Here is a 19,422-nt window from a genome sequence, read left to right as displayed (position 1 = left end):
AGATTTCCAAATAGTCATATCACTTGGTCGAATCGGTTAAATAAGAGGTGAATTTATGTCTAATTCGGAAGTTTGCGCATATACGTAATATTAAATAACACAATAACTTTCCCAAAAATAATCCGATTATCATTAAACATGGCACGTTACTTCGCGTCAGGTTTCCCAATGGAGCCTTTTGTTGCCATTAGGAATTAGATTTCTTGGCTTTCGTCATCTATAGCCATGTTAGCTTGTCACATATGAGGGATGAAGTCTATCGGTGAGAAACTTGGCAGGAAGGAAGGAAGGGCCTGGAACCATTATGTGAGGTACCATCCAAGCATCTGTCTGGCGTGAATGAGAAAAACCCAGGAAAACCTCACTCAGGTTGCCTGGCCTGAAAAACCTTTTGCACTTAGTGTCCCGTCTGGGAATTGACCTCGGGACCGTTCGCACCAAAAGAAGCCTTTTGTGTCATTAAAATCACTCAAGAAAAGGCGTTTTAGAGAAACATATTTAACGATAACTTCTATGTACGTTTTTTCTGACTTTCATTAAATATTACGTCTGGTTTCTTTTAGGCGCTTTTCAGTGGCATATTACTGGAGTTTAAAAATCACCTATGAATAAGAGAGTGCATCGCCACAAGTTTAAGAAATTATTTCAGGGTATTTTTGTTAATCCGATTTTCATTGATGTTGTTGACAGATTTCATTTTTGACAAAGGAGGCGCGTTAAGATTCTGGTGGTTGAGGGGAGCCTCAACTACAAAAAGTTTGAAAATCCCTGACATACAACGTGAATATCCACGGGCTCTAATTAATGCCCCAATAATAACATAGCCATGCTTAAGATCAACGAGTAGCATTATTCTTAGTTTTGTAGTAGGAATAAAGATTTTATTCCTTATATTAGACTGATAACACTGGTCTACATTCTACATATGAAAACTTTTTTTTCTGCTGACTGAGATATTTGACTTGTTTTTTTAAAAATCGAGGTCGCTGATTCCAGTGGTGTAGTTAGTAGTTAGTTTTTGCCTATCACGTCAGAATTTTACACAATCTGATCATACTTACACTGACAGAATTTCTTATTTGTTCCATATATCTTAGTAAGAAACTTACATTAAATATTGTACTATTGCCTTGATATTAATATAAATACGGAACAAGTTACGATAAAGTTACTGACACCCACCTACACATATTATATATATATATATATATATATATATATATATATATATATATATATATATATATATATATATATATATATATATATATATATATATAGTATACGATTTGATGTTTATGCTTCCAGAATATTACGTGTGGAGTAGTTTTACGAACCTATTTGTCATAATGAATTTAGACTTGATAGAAAGTTAAGCAAATCCAATACATTTTTTAATTTCATTTACGACCTCAAGCTGTTAAATGCACACAACAAAATAACACAACTTGCTTACCTACTTAGGCAAAAATCTTCATTTCTTTATCTGGAGTAAGTGGCCTCCGGAACGTCACGCTGCAAGCACCAGCAATAGTCCGCCATTTTGTTTTCGTTCCACCTTCTCTGGTACCGGTTCTTCATGGTTTTAATATCCTGGTGAAATCGTTCACCCTATTCTTCACTAAGGGCACCAAGATTGGAAGGAAAATAGTCTAGATGGCTGTGTAGGAAGTAAAGCTTCACACTCATATTTACTCCTAACTTCTTAAATATGGCCAACAAATTGTCAACAAGTTCCTCGTAGTCGTCCGCTTTAAAATTTCCAAGAAAATTTGAAACAACGGCAAAAAAAAAGCATCCCATACATCTCTTTCTGTGGGATTCATGGTTTGCAAGAACTCTTTATCTTTCATTAGCAACCTTGACAGAGGTTGACAGAGCAATCGCCATCATCACTGGAACTTGCAAACGTGCTGCATGTAGGGATAGGAATTTCATTACTGTGAGGAACAGGTCTTCTACCAGAGTAAAGATCAGAATACTGAATAGTATGTTTAGATTTCCTGCTCATACCAGATACATTTACCATACAGAAATAGCAGTCATTTACATGATTTTGCTGCTCTTGCCACACCATTGGGACTCCAAAACTAAGGCTTGTTCTTCGACCCTTACTCTATTGTCTGAGATTTTCTACACAAGTCCTGCATACTTTATGTGTTGCCCATGGTTTATTTTGGTCGCCCATGTGAATTCCGAAATATGCATGATACACTTTTCCGAAATATTTGTTCGTTGTTTCGGGGTTGTGAAAGAACCACAAATATAACAAAATATATCCGGATCGTTCTTACACTTTCTACGAATAGATGTAATGTTATTTAAACTCGGTACAACTGCCAACTTCATCAGAATGTGTGTAGTCTACACTATAGTAGTTGTAATCCTGTAGATATCACTACACCAATACAGCGCACCAATATTAGAAATAACCAGATCAGTAAATGTTTGCAAAACTTCTACAAAATTCTAGTATACCTTTCGCAATCTGTTAACTCGCCGTGTTTTCCATAAACAAAGAGTGTCGCGTAATTCGTCACCCTGCATAAAAATTCAGCTGCGAGTGCCCCCTTATTTCAAACTATTACATACGTAATATCTTCTTCAATTTTAATTCAACATGATTTTGAATTACCTATACTTTATTTAATATATTCTTTAATTCTTACGTCATAACTCATAAAATTAAATTAAACGTAACAGTGTATGTGCTGCCATCTTGTGACATCTTGTAGAACTACGTTACGATTAATGGTTCTAAAGCATACATGAAATATTAGATAAAATTTCATTTTGTGAAAATACCTGACGTGATAGAGAAAAACGGATTTCATTTTTGGATTTAGCATACTCGAATTATTAAAGAACAGCTGATAGCCTCCAGTCAGCAAAATTGATGTAGACCAGTGTAATTTTTACTTGTACTTTTAGCTCAAAATAAGGATCTATCTTTTCCAACTGAATATTTTATTATGTACCATTATTTAGTCTGGAGGATCCGTAACAAAATCTCAAACAATCGTGCAATTTATGATACACGCGTCAAATTTTACACATGGTTTATAGACATCATAAGAAACAATTCTAGGGGTGGAGCCAAAAAAAAATCACGTAATTTCGTCGAGATAGCCGCCATATTAAAAATGGCCGCTCAGTACATATAAAATAACATTTAATTGTATTGTTTAATATGTTAATGCATTTTAATTTTAAAATTATAATCTATTTCTCACTTTTATGCTTTTGATAAAGGTCATTTGACACTTGGCGTGGTAAAATGTTGAATTTAAATGTTTGATTTTGATTTATTTATTTATTTTTATTAGTTGTTTTACAGTTATTTTGCCTGCTATTTCTTTCGTCTTTCAGTGTAACTTAAATTTTGTTTTCGATTTATCTCAGAACTGAACTGCAGCTAAAGTAAAACGAAATTTCAAACTAATAGACACATAAAGATGGCCTTTCTTAAATGTCTTGGAGACATTATCAAAGGAAGTGGCTGGAAACTGCTCTAGAACAAGCTAGAGTTTCAACTCCCGGGTCTGCGGATACGTTTCTGAAAGTCGTACACATAAAGAAGACGCTTCGTGCATATCAAGTAACAGCATGCACACTTTTCAAATTGAAGAGCGACGTCTACAAGCAATATCTTGAATCGAGAGAGGACAGCAATGAGCTCTTTTCTTTTAATGAGTGGTCAGAAATTAGATGCAAGGAAAATCCCCAATTTTTATTCTGGAACTTTATAATGAAAGTCATCCTTGACATATTAACATGGGATCAATCTGTCCATGAAGAAAATTTTCAGTGCTATGTGAGTTCTTTATCAAATATTGTGTGGTTGTTCTTTGCTTTGGATCATACTAACGCCAGAGCTGTTTCAGTTCATCTCAGAGATATGAGAAGACTTAAAGAAACTCACGCTACTATTCTTCAAGAATTCTCCAAGGGGAAGTTCACAGTAAATAAAACTTCGAGACCTTTTTCTTTCATGCCTCTTGACAAAGCACATGAACATAATAATGCGCTTGTTAAGGGCAAGGGAGGAGCTGTAGGAATTACAGAGAATCCAGAAGCACTTCGTAGATGGATGGTCTCAGGGCCAGAAATGTTAAGGATAGTGGAGAATTCTTAAAAATTATTAGCCTGTCAAGTTCCTCAGATTCAACTATTCATCATGAACAAGTGTCATCAAATCAGATTCGATTTATCAAGGATGTTAGAAATGTGGCGGAAACAATAAATGGGAGATCCTTTTCTGGACAGTACGCAAGATTTAGTTACTTTGGATTCACGTGTGGTTGCTGAAGAAAATTATACAAAATCATATAGAAACATGGAAGCACTTGGAAGAGAACAGAGCACACAATTCTTCATTGATCGTCTATTAAACTGTGAAGTTAATATGAATGATACTCTGACAAAGAATAAATTTCCGCTTTTCAGTTATCCAATTAGGTCGAAATGTACAACCACCCACCCAATAAATTGTAGCCGTCAAACAAGACCGCAATCTTTTTCTTAGAATGTACATAGGATGTCAAGTTCGAGATGGCGACCGTTATCAGTTTTTCAGTCATGAGCATCAATCATTTCCTCCATCACTAGCAGAGTGCAATGGAAGCATTCGGTATGGAGGTAAATCAGACATAGTACCCTTCCTGGAAAAAAATATTTCTTGCAGTGAAGAAGATAGTGATGAAACTCATCAAGCTGGACCTGATGTTGAAATGATTATTCTTGATGGTGCAGTCATTGTGCACTTTCTGACACCCGAAGCTACAGATTTGTTTGCTGACTATGCCGAAAAGTTCATAAACATGATTAGAAATCGATTTAAAGGACAAGTGAAACGTGTTGACGTAGTGTTTGATACCTATAAACCAGAAAGCTTGAAGAGTTGTGTTCATGAGAAGAGAGGAACAGGCATTCGAAGAAAAGTTGAAGCGGATAAAAAGGTGCCTAAAAACTGGAAGGACTCTCTTAAAGTTGATGAAAACAAAACAGAATTATTTCTTTTATTGGCAAAATTTGTAAGTTTAGCAGAATATCCAGGAAAAGTTGTTGTCACTCAAGGAAACAGTGCTGATAGTTCACAACCTGCGGATTTAAGTCGAATAATACCATGTTCTCAAGATGAAGCAGACAGAAGGATATTTTTACATGCATCAGATGGTATAATAGAAGGGTATCGAAATATACAAGTTTCTACGGTTAATTCAGATGTGGTTGTGTTGGCAGGGTTGTGGTTATGTTGGTTTCTGGGTATTGTATGGATCAGGAAAACATATGCGTTACATCAATGCTACAGCAATATCAAAGGCACTGGGAAGTGAGAAAAGCTCTGCAATACTTGCTTTTTATGCTTTGACGGGAAGTGACACTACATCTAAATTTGCGGGTAAAGGTAAAATATTAGCTTGGACAGCCTGGAAAGCTTATGATGAGGTTACATCGGAATTTCAAGTATTATCAAGTGCTCCAGATGTAGAGGCCGTGAAGACAGTGTTTCCAATTGTTGAAAAATTTGTTGTATCGCTATATGACCATTGCAGCATAGATAATGACATAAATATAGTAAGGCAAAAGATGTTTACACGAAAGAATTGTGAGCTTGAGCTTATACCTCCAACTCAAAATGCTTTACTACAGCATTTACTTCGAACAGCTTATCAAGCAGGACAGATTTGGGGAAGATCACTTGAAAAAGAACCTGAACTTCCATCTCCGGTATTTACGGATGGACACAAACCGAGGAAGGAAGATGGATACCTCGTTGGATAACAACTCCACTAGTCAGTGAGTCTTCAAAAGAGAAATTGAATTGTAATTGTTTTAAAGTGTGTTCTGGAAAGTGTGGCTGTTTCAAAGCTGACTTACCATGTATAGCTCTTTACCATATGAAGGATGTGAACGCTGAATATATGTACACGAAGAAAGACTGTAAATTCCAATTTTACTTTCCTTCATGTTTTAACATGAAGTAAAATTCTCAATTTTGTTGCTATGTGATATGTTTTATTGTACACTTTTGGTATTGCAGAAATCTTATATTCAAACTTCAATTTCCACAACCTTGATGTGTAAAGTTAGAAAGATAAACTTAAAATACTTAATAGTGCTATGAATTCCATTCTCTTAAATCAAGAACAAACCGTCTGATAGTACTTCTACGCGTACATTTGCAATTAGTTACCTCAAGAACATATATTTTGATACCGATAACTATAGTTATGGCATTATGTTAAATTTGGTCACATTGGGCGCCATGTTGAAAAACAGCTAACTAAATAACAAACTAAAATATACAAATGTGTAAATTGTTCATTATTTGGTCAACAGTAATTAAAATAATATTGTCACTCGCACATAAAGAGAAAATATAAGCTATTTTCAAGAAAAAACACCTTTACGAGATTAATTTTTCAATATGGCCGCCATTATGACAAGAGCGCCAATTTCGATTGGCTCCACCCCTAATATTGTTGTTTACACATCAATTATTGTGTACTGTAAATTTCATACTTGTATCAAAAAGTGCACGATATGACCGATCCTCCAGACTATATTGTAATTCAAAGTTTCCATATACTGTATAAAATTCAATATCAGTAGACTAAAATCTTTTTTTTTTTTTCTTTTAATAATCGAAGGAACGTCAGAATGCTCGATTATTACTTCATTTTCAGATTCTGTTAACTAAATAATAGAAAAATATATGTTGAAGATTTTAAGAGCTTTAAAATTTTAAAATAGGTAACGTCTTTTAGGATATGTATTTGATTTCAATGGTGTGTATATTTCTTTTAGTTTAGCGTCCCTTTCAGCAGCGAGGCTATATGAGAGGTGTGTATTCGCCTTGTATGTCATCACAAAAGAGAATATAACACGTACAATAGCCACTAATTTGAAGGTCTAACCAGAACCTAGTCAAGTTTCAAGTTAGTTTGTAGAGATGACGTTAAAATCTCACAGTAACAGTGTACGTTACAACTAATAAGTTGTACTCAATCATAATAAAATAGTATGTAATCACGTATACCTGCTAAAATTTGCAATTTAACACTGATTAGATGGTGGGAAAAGGACAAAAATATTTTTTAAAAAAGTAAAAAGTTAAATTTATCACTCTACAAATAGAAACTTTGAGTCTTCCAAGAGGACCTTTGTTTTAATCACACTGGAGCACACTTGCAAAATTTATCACCTCGTAAAGTTAGATTAGTGAACAAACCTTTAACCACGCCCTTTTGGTAACTTCCTTCTTTTTAGTTCTTTTTGAGTACTAAAGCGCGAGTTACAAAAAGAAAAGAAGAGAAAACTGCAATCTGAACCTTTAAAAAATTGAGGTTTTATCTCATCTAGAGATACTCTCCTTGTCATTGAAAGAACGTGCTGCTGTAGAAAGGAATACTCCTCTTTCTTAATTCTGGCATGCAATTCAACTTTCTTTGTTTATACTATTAAAAAAATAATGATATAAAACAGAAATGTAATATTTCATAAAACAAAGACTTTCGGAGCTACCACCATCCTCGTACATCTATTCATGTCTTAATCCATTTCAAAATATGGAGGCACTGTAAATCTATATTATTTTGCCTTAGTTTCTATACATATGGAAATTGTGCCATACTTAAGGCTCTTCGTAAACTCTCCCTCATTTTTTTAAATTTAGTAAATAACTTTCATAAATAATTAAATAGAGAACGAAAAATATAAAAAATATAGAAAGTGCGGTAGATAGTATTTACAAAATGGTATATAAACCAGTGATCGCTAAACCGTCGATCGCGAGCTACTAGTAGCGCGTGGGAACATTTATGGTGGATCGCATTAACGCTCCCGTTGGCTAACCTTGATTCCTCCAAGCTGACATTAACGACAGAGGGCGCTGACGACAACTGCTTGTTTCTCCCGCGCAACTGCCATTGTCAGCCTCTCAAAGTTGATTGTATATGCGTGGGTTTGGACACGTTATGCTTTTCGTGTGTATATCAGACATTTGCTAACTTTGATAGTGCTGCTGTGGGTATGATAAGACAGTGTTACAACTAGAAGAAATAAAAATCTTGAAAGCATTGACTGGACTAACCATTCATCCTACTTTATTTTACTTCACAACAAAATTCCAGTTGAATTTCTGAACAAAACACCTCCTAGAGTATGACGTCATTAATTAATACTTTGACCCCCTTCTGCTCCAAAACACAAAACGCGCTTTGTTGTGTGTTATGGTATACTCGAGGACTAATTATTCCCAAAATTTCAGATTTTTTCATCCAGGCCCATTAGAGATATTGGACAGTGTAACTTGCCAAATTGGCATAATTCCCCAACTTTACTTTTATTTTTTATTTTTTTAGACCTTTGGAAGCAGCTACAGGTCTGTTAATTTTTATGCATTAACTTATGACCCCAGACTATATGCACACACAAGTTCAGACCTCTACGTCAGTTATTTCCTCTTCCCAAACATGTTTTCAATCCAAAAATGTTGCTATGTAGGCCTTGAAGAGTGGTTTTAGAAAAAAATGTTAAGAGATCAAAGTTTTAGGTCTGCATGAGTTGGAGACGTCCAACAATTTTGAATTTGGTAGGACAAATACATACTGACAAGTAAACCTTACGTTTGGGTGAATCGAATTGCTGACGGAGACACATATGAGAAAGTAGTACTAAATATGGTCAGTATTTCAGTGAAGTTATAGGTGCGAAGCTCAAGGGGTTTAGGAGATACAGCTACCAGAACATCACATGGAAGTACAGAATAGTCTTCATACAGTTGGAGGTAAAAGCTCTATAAGACCTCTTGTAGCGACAAAAGGTGAATAGCAAATATATGGATACATATTAGGACTAGGGATAAGTCATATAGTAAGGGTATATCTGACGACGGCCATCTTGAAATCCGCCATTTTGAATTAAGGTTAAGTTTTTAAAATAGGAATAGGGTCATGTGATACATGATTTAAGGCGCAAATTTAATCAGAAGAACAATAGTGACGTTAATTTTGATTTACGGGCAATTGGTAAAAAGTTATAGGAAAATTAAATATTGTTGCAGCATATGTATTAGTCCTTTACCCCACCTTGTAAATTTTGTGTTAATGATAATAATTAAATAAAAAGCAGGTGGATAAATATTAGGTCTATGGTAAGAGTTGCCTTGATGGCGGCCATGTTCAAATCCGCCATTTTGAATCAGACAAAGTTTTAAATAGCGAACGAGAAATAGATGTGAACAGGATACAAGAAAAACAACGAAATGGCGTGCAAGTACAGCATCAAACAACTAACATTGTAACGCCAACATTCTATTTTTGATTAACTTCTAGCCCGAAGTCATCTATTGCATTACTCTATTCCCATTTAATTTTGTGCTGAATAATGATAAAGCAAAAATGGTTATACCGTTGGAGTTATGGCAAATTTGCTATTAATAAGATGTCACTGTTATGCGTTTTGTTTAAAACTTTTGTCTGATTCAAAATGGCGGATTTGAACATGGCCGCCATCAAGGCAACTCTTACCATAGACCTAATATTTATCCACCTGCTTTTTATTTAATTATTATCATTAACACAAAATTTACAAGGTGGGGTAAAGGACTAATACATATGCTGCAACAATATTTAATTTCCCTGTAACTTTTTACCAATTGCGCGTAAATCAAAATTAACGTCACCATTGTTCTTCTGATTAAATTCGAGTCTTAAATCATGTATCACATGACCCTATTCCTATTTTAAAAACTTAACCTTAATTCAAAATGGCGGATTTCAAGATGGCCGCCGTCAGGTATACCCTTACTATATGACTTCCCCCTAGTCCTAATATGTACCCATATATTTGTTATTCATCTTTTGTCGTTACAAGAGGTCTTATAGAGCTTTTACCTCCAACTGTATGAAGACTATTCTGTACTTCCATGTAATGTTCTGGTAGCTATATCTCCTAAACCCCTGGAGCTTCGCACCTATAACTTCACTGAAATACTGACCACATTTAGTACTACTTTCTCATATGTGTCTCCGTCAGCAACTCGATTCACCCAAACGTAAGGTTTACTTGTGAGATATTCAAAACAACGTAAACGCCTAAAATCGAAAAAAAAAAAAAAAGCAAAATGGCGGCAGCCGCTGGGTCACCATAGAGTTGTAAAAAAATAATTAATTGTGGTTTTGAAATACCTTGATATAGGATAAAGAGCAAATTTATATTTCTCGGAGCTTTTTCTTTTACGAAACCGAATTACTTCTGCACTAGGACACTTATTCCGGTAAAAAAAATGATAATTACCACTGATTTCAAGATTATTGAGGAGTCATTGGTCCACTACTTCCGCCCATAGAGAATTTTGTTGTTGTCGATGAAAAATCCCATATTCGCAGCCAATAGCGATGAAAATTCCCTTTATCCCTTTTCAATAAATTAATGTTAAAAGTTCCCACAAAATGGGATTTTTCCCACTGGATGGCATCACTGCACACCACTCTGCTACTGTATAATGTGATATGTGCTGTTGTCGACAAAAGCTAATAATGTACTTGCAGTATTCTGTTTTGTTGACTTAGAATGCACAAGTATTTTTTTCTTATTACTCTAGTCATCATCATCATAGGTATTCTGCCCTTCCTGGCAGGTCACTTGCAGCAGCCACTTGCAGCAGCTTCCATGCTCCACGGTCCTCCGCTAACCTCTTCGTCTTCACGTATAATCTTTCTGTTTTTATATCAGTACTGATGACATATATACTGATGATGACTCTAGTAAAGTCTTTCTGTGCATTTACAAGAAAAATACACATAAGGTCAGTAGGTGTTCTTTGCTTGGTCGCAAGTAGTAGCAAAATCCAAGATAAACATTGAAGAACATTCTTATTTTTATATTTCTTTCTGTACACAAAAGAGAGAAATATCTTCCTTTCTCTTCTTTTTGATTTCTCTTTTATTTTGTATTTAAACTTCTCAAAAGACAAATTCAGTTTTATATCAATATTTTCAGAAATTATCGTAATATGTTGATAGTTTCGATATTTCAATATGTTTCGATATTTTATCGATATTGATCTCGATATCCTGATCCGGATGTCGCACTGCCCTATCGCCATGCTTCTAATCGCTTACCAAAGATTCGTTACTTTCATGCCAAATAGCATTGCTGCTATCGTGCGAAGCCGAAGGTAAACATACTTGATATTAGATAGGTGTTCATAATATTTTAGCTAGTCAGTACATGCATAGTGCAGTATTTGTAATTTAACACTTTTTTATTATTATTGGAACAGATATCTTTTATTACGAAGTGTTGAAGTTTGATGTTCATCTGCTGTATAAATTTTTAACAGCTGTAGCATTAAGAGAAGTATCTCTGCATACACGTTTCACAGTTCTATAATAATAGCTGGGATGATTTTTTTTAAGATTCTGAATATAACATGTAATAACCAGCATTTTAGAAAACAGATCAAGAAAACAAATACAACTTGGCTTTATTGTTCCCTACAGAGCTATTGAACAAAAGACAATCGATATTTGAACTTATGCCAACATTCTCAACACATAACATAACACACACACATAACGAACAACAGAATTTGGAATCCTGCACATTCAATGTGAAGTCTGCACTGAAACGTGGTGAGGTGTTTGTTCTGGAATATAAATTACACATAATTATAATAACAACTATGACCCACTTAAGCCTGTATATAGCTTACATTTATAAATTAGCTATTATTATTTATTTCTCTCTCTCTCTCTTCAATTGTATCAGCTTACAACCAGTAATTTAACATTATTTAACTTTAACCACATTTACTATTGATTTTTCTCTTACAAAAAGTTTCTGCGTACGATGCTCAAGTACGGTCATATAAGACATTTGAACAAACTTCAAAGAATTTGTCTATTTATTCGTTAACAATGTTAAAGATATAGCCCCTTCCGACTGGAGTGGATAGACCGCGTGCCTTAATGTACGAAGTCCTGTGTTCAACTCTCGGTGGGATATTAACGTATAACCGCCACCAGGTTATAGAAGTATTTTTTGTGGACGCCCTGTATATTTCGTGAAGACGGTGATTATTATTTTCGATTTATACTTTATTCTGCAACGCATATAAGTTCTTTCTTTGGTGGGAATTGCTTCTTTCCCACACAATTGGACAAAGAAGTCTTTCATCGTTTTTTCATATATATATTTAAAACGTTGTTTTCGCTGAGAACATTTCAGTTAGTGACTAACCATTTCAGTGTTTCTCCCTGACTCATTATATGCATAGTATATATTCTATAGTTAATGGGAACTGAATTAAGTGTTTTCTTTAATCGCTTATGGAAACATTATAATAGATTGGAGAAATACGGGCTGACCAGATGTTTGAGTAACCAAAGTGGCACCAACTGTGTTGTTTCGTAGCCCGTTATCTGTACTTTCTCACGCCAGTGTTATCGCCGTGTCTAGTGCATTATAGGCAGTTGACTAAAATTAACATAAATTGTTTTCTATATTCTGTTTGTATGTGCATACAGGTGAGTTAACTGAGTAATTTTTGAAATGAACTGCCAACACTTTTCTGTTGACCATTGCAATCCGTAGCTTGAGCTTGGACGCTCAAGGAGTTTGACTCCAGGTCTGGAAGATGCAACCACGCATCTCGCGTTGAACTTCAAACATAAGTTGTGTTAAGGGGCACAAGCTATTTAGCCGGTGAAGGACGATTTCTTACGGCTAGCCCCAACTAGTGAAATCCCAGGTCCTCAGACCTTGTGCGTTTAAAAAGTTATATACGCGCCCACCAATATCAGTATTCCACCGTGCAGATCTTCTTTTCGAAGATTCACCTTTACGCTGCAGGACTGTTCAGCGTAACAACTGGATTCATCGTGGGACGATCCAGACAACTTTTCCCCAGTGCTAATTCCCCAAGTGTGTTACTGGTGTGAGCAAAGTATTTATAGTGATACCTGAATTATAATCATATATACATAGAAAGGGCTATATTTCCCGAATAGGGCAAAACGTAATTTCAGCGGCAAAATTTATTAGTGTCCAGTGTTGTATTCATTTCTCTTCGTTATTTTTTTTCAAAATAGTGTTCTAATAAATAAGTATAGTGTCAATTAATCCAGTGTGTTTTCGTTGTTTGTATGAGTGATGTTGGTGTGCGTTATGGTCTGGATGACCGTCTGATCGTCCGTGAGGTTTTCGAGACGAGACACCCGAACCTCTCGGCGCCTAATGCTCATCTCATTATTGAGACCGACGAGCTTTGTGGGAAACAGTTTGTAACCTTTCTTGGAGAGGTCTTCATCATCCTGTCCAGGTAAGTTAAAGTATCAGGAGTATACTTATTGGTAATACCACGAGCCGAGGACAGCGAACAGAACCACGCCGGTTACAAATAAATGGACCACGATCTCTAGTTGGTTACATATAAATGGAAGCCCGAACAGTGACATGAACACTCAATCGATTACAAATAAATGGCCGCCCGAACAGCGACTAGAACACCTGGCGATTACAAATAAATGACGCCCGAACTACCGACCCGAATCGAGACCGTTGGTGCTCGAATACTTATAAGATCAATATTTTAATATACGATTTCTCTTTCAGCTTAGTACCAGTAATCTGAAAAAAAAAAAAAATCTCTTTCAGGTGATTTTAATCATGTTTTTGTGATAGCCTAGTTTATTTTTGTCCAAGATGGCAGAGCAGGAAGTAGATTTTCTTACTAAGATAGATATAAATTTTGATAAATTAAGGGAAAATATTATACAGGAACTTGAGAGATACTTAATAGAATGTAAAGAGTCCCGTGCTGAGAATAAAGAAAACCTAGCTAGATTAGAACGAAAACTAGATAAAAATAATGAAAAAATTGAGAGATACATAAAGGAAAGTAAAGTTGAGTTTAAAGAGAATTGTGCTCGCTTGAAAGAGAATCTCGTTGAGTCAAAGAGTGGATTAGGTCAAAAGATGGACGTTTTACGGGACGTGTTTCGTGAAAATAGTCAGCAAACGGAGAATGCTGAAAACAAAACATCGGAATGCGAACCCCAGTTACAGTCAGACGTTCCCACTGGATACGAAACACCGGAATTTGAACCTCAGTTAGTGACTCATATTCCTAGCGTAAACAAAACATTGGAATTGAAACCTGAGCTAGAAACTAACACTGCTAATGAAAAGGAAACGCAGGAATCTGAACTCCAACCAGAGACAGGTAGTCTAAACCAACCTCGTAACAAATCCGATAATGATTTTATTCATTCAGTATATAGCAACACCACTTGTAGTAGTAGTAGTGAAATCCACGAACATATGATTGTAGACGACAGAGGTCGTAAGCGCACAAGAATAACTACCATAAACCACAGAGAGAAAAGGCGCAAACGAGATTACAGTTATAGCAATAGGCAAAGATACGCAGACCGGAGCGTAAACAATACGAAATTTAAAGGGAATCAGAACCAAGACCGCACACGAAAAGGTAGTAACAGAAACAGAAGGAGTCGTAAATCACGGCCACGTAGCCTGAGTTATCACAAACGAGATAGGAAACGCAACTTGTGTGAGAACATTAAGAGTATTTCTGTACGTAGTAGTAATCACTGTAAGAATAGACGAACAAATCGTGATTATCAAAGTCGAAATAGTAATCATAGGAAAAGAAAAAAAAAAAAAAAAAAAAGGTAACCAAGACTGTATGTTGATACAAATTTTTCTCCCAGGATTAGCGACTCATTTCTAAGCGATAAACATGTATTCATTTTCTTTCCTTTTGCTTTTAGTTTTTGATAGAACACCTGGATACGAAAGGAAGAATTACGCATTTCTTTTAATACTCCTTTTTGCTTCCAGCTTTTAACCGTTCGGCAATGAGCAGGTAACAGGTTTTTCTTTCTTTTTCTTGTTTCGATAAGGCAGTCGCCAGACTGTAGAACCACTTGTGTTTATGGTTACGAATAACGGGTGATATACAGCTGATTAATTCTTTTCCTCTTTTTGTCTTTGCTCCGTGTAGCACTTCATACCTCAGTCAGCTGTGTATGAGTGTTGCAAATCTTATCACTGACTTACTATTAGTTTAATGTCATTAATTTTTTCTTGTTTTCATTTTAGATGTCTGAATTTAGATCTTTTAGTAAATAATTAACGTATCATATACGTAGGGAGATTGCATTTATCCAAAAGCAATTTGAACTAGTGGCGCAGTTCCGTATTCCTAGCTAGTGGGAAGATATTTTGGCCTTATAACATATTTTTATTAAATGTTTTAAATTTTAAATCCCTTTCTAGGATCCCTTCCCACTTTCGAAATTCTTAAATAGGTTATTACATGTTATTCACAATTAATGTTTGATTTTCTTTTAGAAAAAAGAGAATAATGTATCCAGATGCGCAGAATCAGAAAAATTTTAGTTGTTACTAATATATATGTATATAGTTGTATGTTTATAATTAAAATTTAGTATGTAATCACATACGTAGGGGAATTGCATTTTAAAAGCAATTTGAAATCTTGGCGCGATTTCCGTACCCCCAGCTAGTGGGAAGATATTTTGGCGTTATAATATATATTTTTATTGTGTCTTAAAATTTAAAAAAAAAAATCTTTTAGGATTTCTTCCCACTTTCGAAATTCTTAAATATGTTATTACATGTTATTTAGAATTAATGTTTGATTTTCTTTTAGAAAAAAAAAATGTATCGAGATGCCCAGGATAAGAAAATTTTTAGTTGTTAGTTATGTATATATTTCTGTATTTGTAAATGAAACTTAGTATGTAATCTCATGCGTAGAATATGAAACTTTACATTTATAATCAACGTTAAATTTCTTTTCAGTGTTAATCTTAGATTTTCGTTTTCATTTTGAAGTGTTTACTGTAATTTTATTGAACCTCATTTACGTCATTTACCCGATTTTGACTTATTTGAATTTCCAGGATGTGACATGATATAATTCGTTCGAAGAGAAAAGTTTAGAACGGAAAGTAGGCTAAGCCTTAAACAAGTGATAACAGACATTTCCTTGTTGGTAATAGAGTGTGCAGGAATGTCGTGTGAATAGTATAATTCTCCGAACGAAAGCAGTAATCTTTTTATTGTAGAAGGAACTATATGAACAGATATTCTGATGGTGAACGGTCGTTTTTCCCCTCATATTAATATATATGCGGAAATATGTTTAACTTCTATATTTTCTTGTAATTTCTAATTAACATTTTTTTCGTCTTCTCTAGACCACTGAACGACCGTAGGGAAACTTCTTCGGGTAGGATATTTTATGGGGATAAATATAAATATTTTTTTTTTCAGGGAGGCAATTTTTCCTGGAATTGCAGATCTGTTGCAAAAATGGATGTGGCTAATCCATTGGATATTCCATAGCTAACTGTATTTTCGCCATCAATCGCAAAATATAGTTTTTATTTCTCTTCTTCCTTTATAGTAACCCGTAACTAACCATGTGTATTCTTAGGTTAGATTTTTTTTTTAGTGTATGTTATTGTCTAGTAACATTTCAGTGAATATTTTAACGTTTATGAATCGTAACTATATTGTGTACTTGTATGCTAATGAGTTGTAATGTTTATTTTTCATGTTAATTTTGAGAAAATTGTATTTTAGTTCTAGTATGTCCTAGAAACTATTCGAATTCGATATAGATCCCGAAAATTAAACTTATTTTCTTTCTTTCCAACAGCATGAAGCCATAACGTTTTATGAAAATTAATTTGTCAATTATTTCATATGCTCGATGACTGAATTTTAATATGTTAATAAGACCATTTTGAAAATTTTGTAGCGAAGATGCCTAAGGAAGCTTGTTACAGCTGTTTTGTAGGGAATTTAATTGGATGTTTCAGACCAACCAGAAAGTTGTAATGTCGTTGGCTATATTCTTGTTTGTATCTCATGTTTTTCTCTTAGTAGGTCTCATGTATTTTGTCTTATAGAGACATATCTTTACGATGCTACGAGAGCATTTGTATTTTGTGTGTTTACACATTTTTTCTAGGTGGAAGACGTATGTTATGTTCCAGGGAACATACGTGTATTTTACTGAATATTAGTGTTGATATTTCAGTTATGTATAGAAACATTTTGTAAGTGCCTAGGGTTGCAGGCCTTCCTCGTTTCTAGTTTTTTTGCCTCGCAGGTGTCGATGGCATATTTTGTGTGTAAGTACGTGTAGTATTACACATTTTTCCCACCTATGGTTTTGGTCAATTCATGGCGTAATGACCATTTATTTTCAGGAATGTTTGGACTAGTGAGTCAACTTCCTTGATTCAGACCTTTGAGAAACTTGGATCAACACCGTATAGTTTTCAACACTTTATTAATAAGTTCTCTTGCAGATAATACCCTATGTTCTGGTAACCCTACAATGTTTACGTTTTGGAAGTGTACAACGACCATTATTCTAGGCCTAAGCTAATAATAACTTTGTTTCAGAATGAAACCATTTGTTGTATTGAGCATTATCGAACTAAAGTCTCGACGAGCAGATGGCATTTGATCTTATGGCGTGCCGAATTTTCTTCATACATGTCAACGAAATCACGATCTTTTCTTTGATATGCAGAATCATGCTTATTTCTTGGAATTACTATGAACGTCAATTTTGACACTTAAGTTTATTTCTTTTTATTTTTGAAAAACGATTTTCGTTCTTTTCTGCCAAACAACACGAGGCACAGTTAAAAAAAAAAAAAAAAAAAAGGGACATACAGGTGAAAATCTTATTTTGTTTATATATTGTCAGTTTATCATGTGTTTACATTTCCATTCATTTTACTTTTTCAATGATTTTCATATTTTTCAAATATATTATAGTAATATTGAAACTGTGACAATAATTTTAATATTTTAAATACAGATATCAGTATATTTACTAATTTTTATTGAGATATTTGATAATTCTTTAAGTCGATGTTTTCATGAATAGTTATTGTGTGTGTATATTTATTTCATATTACACAAAATAAAGTGATCGAAACGGAACACTTAAACATTTTACGAAAAGAATTTATTAGTGTTAAAACAAAAAAAAGCATTTAAATAGCCCTATAACGTATTTACTTCATATTATATCAAATAAAGTGATCGAAACGGAACACTTAAACATTTTACAAAAAGTATTTGTGTTTTTTTTTTTTTTTAATAAGAATTTTAATAGCCCTACAAACGCTTTCTGCGAACTTAAAAAAAAAAAAGTTATCATACAGGTGTTATAACTATGTCTCGTTTCTCACACCAGTGTTAAAAAAAAAACTCCCCTTCTCCCCTCATCAACTCATCGTTGGAGAATCGCGGAGGATAGATACTCAACACAGGAAGACAGCATGGTTTCAACATGTGAAGAAACGGAAGATAAGGAAACCCAACTGCACCAACTGTTCAAGAGGATCTTATTACTTTATGGAACATTTGGATTGGACATTGCTCATGCAGGAACCTCATCATGTTGTAGTGAGTGAACAAGTTCTTTAACTATTTTAAATAGCCCTTTTTCAGGTGAAAAACCATTCATCGTCTATGCACGTAAGTCTCACACCATATGACAGTGTTGCCAACTAAATTATTTTAAATTTTCAGGTGAAAGACCTAATTTTATTCATACTTCGTCAGACGGCCAAGGGTTCTCAACCTGTCTACGTGTGCACTTGACAGGTCGTTCCACTTCCGGACACCAATCTATAACCGCCACCAGGTTATAGAAGTATTTTTTGTGGACGCCCTGTATATTTCGTGAAGACGGTGATTATTATTTTCGATTTATACTTTATTCTGCAACGCATATAAGTTCTTTCTTTGGTGGGAATTGCTTCTTTCCCACACAATTGGACAAAGAAGTCTTTCATCGTTTTTTCATATATATATTTAAAACGTTGTTTTCGCTGAGAACATTTCAGTTAGTGACTAACCATTTCAGTGTTTCTCCCTGACTCATTATATGCATAGTATATATTCTATAGTTAATGGGAACTGAATTAAGTGTTTTCTTTAATCGCTTATGGAAACATTATAATAGATTGGAGAAATACGGGCTGACCAGATGTTTGAGTAACCAAAGTGGCACCAACTGTGTTGTTTCGTAGCCCGTTATCTGTACTTTCTCACGCCAGTGTTATCGCCGTGTCTAGTGCATTATAGGCAGTTGACTAAAATTAACATAAATTGTTTTCTATATTCTGTTTGTATGTGCATACAGGTGAGTTAACTGAGTAATTTTTGAAATGAACTGCCAACACTTTTCTGTTGACCATTGCAATCCGTAGCTTGAGCTTGGACGCTCAAGGAGTTTGACTCCAGGTCTGGAAGATGCAACCACGCATCTCGCGTTGAACTTCAAACATAAGTTGTGTTAAGGGGCACAAGCTATTTAGCCGGTGAAGGACG

General features: G+C 34.7%; 1 protein-coding gene and 1 long non-coding RNA gene across 5 annotated transcripts in view; one reads left to right on the top strand and one right to left on the bottom strand.

The window, feature by feature from the left end:
• The window catches only part of LOC145660602 (uncharacterized), a 1,167,369-nt gene that overhangs the window by 993,410 nt on the left and 154,537 nt on the right, over positions 1-19,422 (top strand). The window lies entirely within an intron of this gene.
• Positions 1-19,422, bottom strand: part of LOC145660604 (uncharacterized) — a 126,745-nt gene that overhangs the window by 57,006 nt on the left and 50,317 nt on the right. The gene's annotated exons all lie outside the window — the stretch shown is intronic.

Source organism: Thermobia domestica, chromosome 9 (genome assembly GCF_964235325.1).
Source record: "Thermobia domestica chromosome 9, izTheDome1.hap1.1, whole genome shotgun sequence".
In the NCBI taxonomy this organism is placed as follows: Eukaryota; Metazoa; Arthropoda; class Insecta; order Zygentoma; family Lepismatidae; genus Thermobia; species Thermobia domestica.
The sequence above is the reverse complement of the archived record's forward strand: the minus strand, read 5'-3'. Positions and strand labels throughout refer to the sequence as shown.